At 41.1% G+C, this 4,035-nt stretch overlaps 1 non-coding gene across 1 annotated transcript; it reads right to left on the reverse strand.

Moving 5' to 3' along the window:
* Positions 1 to 3,656: 3,656 nt before the first annotated feature.
* trnat-cgu (transfer RNA threonine (anticodon CGU)) lies at positions 3,657 to 3,728 on the reverse strand. The gene has a single exon. It is a non-coding gene; the product is annotated as a tRNA-Thr (tRNA).
* Positions 3,729 to 4,035: the final 307 nt, after the last annotated feature.

Raw genomic sequence — 4,035 nt, forward strand, 5'->3', positions numbered from 1 at the left:
AGAAATAACATGCAGAACATTGACTTTCTGCTGAGCAGACCATGAGCCTCCTTCTTGAAAATGGTTCTCTAGTCCCGCGAATAGGGGATTAAGCATCATGGGAGTTGAATGGAACTGTGCCCACTTGCATAGCAGGACCTGTAGGGGTCATTTCCCATTCCTTAAAGAACAGTAATGACACAGTTGCAGAATTTGCTCGCACCACTCGCAATTCGCCCCAAGGATGAGCCGAGCCGATCACGTGGAGTTAATACAATTCCTCCAGTCAGTAAATACAGTTGGCATATCAAGAAAATATAAGAAATCACCGTGACTTAGTCACTGAGCTCGCAGCTTAATGGATAAGGTATGTTATCAGGAAATGACAGTTTTGATGAGATTTAGATTCAAAGCCTAATTTATGTAATATTCAGTCAAATGCTTGGAAGGTTTATCAGCAACAAACGCTTAACAAAGTAGATGAGCATAATCGATTAGCAGTCCATTGCCTTAACCTCTCCTCTGCCATCGAGCACAACTCGGCTATTCCATTTCTTTTTGCATCCGTACAGAACTACGCTGCAAAATGCCCCCTCCACGACGTGTCCTGCCCGTGCACCCAGATCGACAATGTTGAAAATGTACTATCAGCTTCTGTAAGCAAACGGCCTTTAGTTACTACAGGATGGCTGTGAAATGTCTCCTCAAAAAATGAGGTGCGGGCCCCTTTTAAATAGACCAGGCAGCTGGACACGCCGGTTTCAAAACCGACCAAATGCAGAACTCTCTACAGTTAGACCACATTAGGCGTACTGTGTGCAATGCTGGTCGCCATATTAAAAAGAAGATAGCGAGGCTCTGGATAGGGTGCGGAGAAGATCGTATACTATCAGAAAAGAATCGACAGGCTCAATTTATTTTGTAGTGAAACGAGAAGTCTGAGGGGTGACCTAATAGAGCGCTTTAATATCCTGAAAGGTTTTGACAGAGTAGATACAGAGTGTTTTCACTTGTGGGGAAGAGTATTACTAGAGACCATCATTATAAGAAAAATCAGCAACAAATCAAATTGGGAATTAAGAAGAATCTTCTTTAGCCAGAGAGTGGTAAGAATGTAGAAATTACTACCACCAGACAGGTGGAATAAAATATTATAGATGCATGTAAGGAGCCGTTAGATAAATAAATGAGGGAGAACTGAATGGAGGGCTATGCTGATAGTGCTCGATGCGGGAAGAGGGGAGCAAGCTCCAGTGGACCACAACGTCGATATTGACAGGTTAGGCCGAAAAGCCTGTTTTTGCACTGAATATCCTATATGATATCATGAATTCGGCACCTATGAGTCCATTTCAAAAGCCAACATCTCGCAACTTTCAGACCGAGAGGAAATAACACTGATTAATATTCTGGGCTTACAGTCTTTCAAAAAGATGTCAAGATGTATGCTCCTTAAAACCTACCTTTTTGACCAAGTTTTGGGCAACTGCCATAATTTCTCTTTTATGTGGCTCGGTGTCAGCGTTATTTAATTTGGTTTAAGCTGTTGTGGAGCACCCTCTGACGTCTAACTATGTTAAAGGCGCTACATAAATGCAAGTTGTTGTTGTTGTTGTAATATTTCATCATTGTCTCCCTGTTTCAGGATGCAAAGAAAACGTGCTCGTTGAGAAGGCATGCGGCATACTTACCTTTATTAGCCGAGGTATATTGTACAATAGCAGTGAAGTAATGCTTGAGCTATATAATACATTATTTGGGCCACAGCTAGAGTACTGCGTACACATCAGTACAGGAAAGATGGAATTGCACGAGAGAGAGTGCAAAAGAGATTTACGAGGATTTGCATGGACTGGAGAATTTTAGCTATGTGTAATGAGTCGATAGGCTGGTTTTGTTTTCATTGGAACATTGGGAGCTGAGGGGTAACATTATTGATGTGTTCAAAATTCTGAGGGGCCGGGAGAGAGTGGATGGGAAGGACCTATATTTCTGAGCAGAATTGTCATCAAGTAGGGGAGATAGATTTAAAGTCATTGGTAGCAAGTTGAGAGGGGAATTGACGGGTAATGGCTTTACCCAGAGCAAGTTGGGAGTCTGGAACTCACTGCCTGAAAGGATGGTAGAGGCAGAAACCCTCACATCATTTAAAACGCGCTTGGATATGCATTTGAAATGCAATAACCTACAGGGCTACGGACCAAAAGCTGAAACATGGGATTCCTCTGGGTAGCTCTTTGTTGGCCCGCGTTGATCGAACGGTCCGAAATATCCTTCTTCCCTGCTGTAAATAACCATGATTCTATGATTCAGTTCTAAGCGAGGATCTAACTACAAGTAAGCCGGACGTGGAGACTTTATGAGTAGAATTAAGAGATAGGAAAGGATTTAAGACAATAGCGGAAGTTGTCTTTATACCCCCTAGTCGCAGCTGTGAAGCAATAGAATATATAAATGTAGAGATTGGACAAGCGCGTATTCAGGACAGTGTGGTTTTAATATGGGATTTAAATTTTCATATATATTGGGATAATCGGACTAGCACCTGTCAGAAAAATTGTGAATTTCTTGAGTGTGTCCGGGCTAGTTCTACAACAATATGTTCCAGAACGAACAAGGGGCATGCCAATTTACGTTTAGTAATGAGTAACGAGCCGGATTTATTCAACAACCTAAGGGTAAGTGAAAATGTATTTAATAGCGATCAAAACATGATCGACTTCAACGCAACGTTTGACAGGGAGATACGTGAAACAGCTACTACCATTCTAGATTTCTGTAATACCGACTTCAAGGGGCTGAGAGAGAGACTGTCCAGAATACACTGGGAAAAATCTGTTAATGGGTAAAACGACAGGAGGTGTTAAAAATAATTAAAAGTCATACAGAATCAATTCATCCTCCTGAGGGGCCAACGAAAACAGGCATGGACGACTAAATAGGTAATGGACCACTTTAAACTAAAAGTAAAAACGGACAAAAATGCGAAAAATAGCACAGATCCTGGTGAATGGGAAAGCTACAAAGAAGAGCAAAGGGATACAAAGCAGATACTAAGTGGCACAAAGAGGGAGAATGAAAATAACCGACTGGTGAAATGAACAGACACATAGCAGATGTAATTTAACGCAGAGAATTATGAAGTGAAACATTTTGGTAGGATGAGGAGAGGCAATGTGAATTAATGATACAATTTTAACGGGGCCAGATTTATACATGAAAATTTAAATCCCCATTTAAGCATCTGCCTCTGAAGATCAATGATCCTGAAACCGGTCATCATGCTCCCTGTATTGTATTAACCAGCTCTAAAACGTACAATTTTAAAGAAGGCAGGATCTGGAAGACATGGGGACGTTTCCTTTGTTAATAGACGAATAGAGTATAAAAACAAGGAAGTTATGCCAAACAATTATAAAACACTTATGAGTTCTTAGCTGGAATGTTGCGTGGGGAACACGCTTCAGGGAAGAAGTCTAGCAGAATAGATTTACTAGAATACTGCCAGAGTTGGGGACCTCATTTATACGAAGAGACTGGAGAAGCTGGGATTTTTCTCCTTAGAATAGAAAATGTTAAGTGGCGATTTATGTCGCTAGTTCAAAATTATGAAGTGTTTTGATAGTGAAAAAGGAAAAAGCTTCAAAATATGACATTTAAAGTGATAGAATATAGATAGGCACAGATGGGGGTCGAATCCATAATCTTCGGTTTACGAGACCGACGCCTTACCACTTGGCCACCGCGCCCTGATGCACTGTGTGACTGGCTTCGTATTGCTACCGAATCCCACTTCATTTCAATTCGGTTGCATAAACACAGACGCACATGCAAAGACATAAAGTGGGATAATGGAATGGGCAAATGACCAGCCTCATTTATTTGAAACTATTATAAAACATTTCATAAAATCATACATACCGATGGAGAGTACTTGGTCCATCGTACTCTTGAACGAGCTATCCAATTGTTCCCAGATCTTTCCACAACGCCCTGCAAATTGTGCCTCTTCAAGCATTTATCCAATTCCATTTTGAGGGTTACTAGTGAATCTGC

The sequence above is a fragment of the Pristiophorus japonicus genome, unplaced genomic scaffold (genome assembly GCF_044704955.1).
Source record: "Pristiophorus japonicus isolate sPriJap1 unplaced genomic scaffold, sPriJap1.hap1 HAP1_SCAFFOLD_92, whole genome shotgun sequence".
In the NCBI taxonomy this organism is placed as follows: Eukaryota; Metazoa; Chordata; class Chondrichthyes; family Pristiophoridae; genus Pristiophorus; species Pristiophorus japonicus.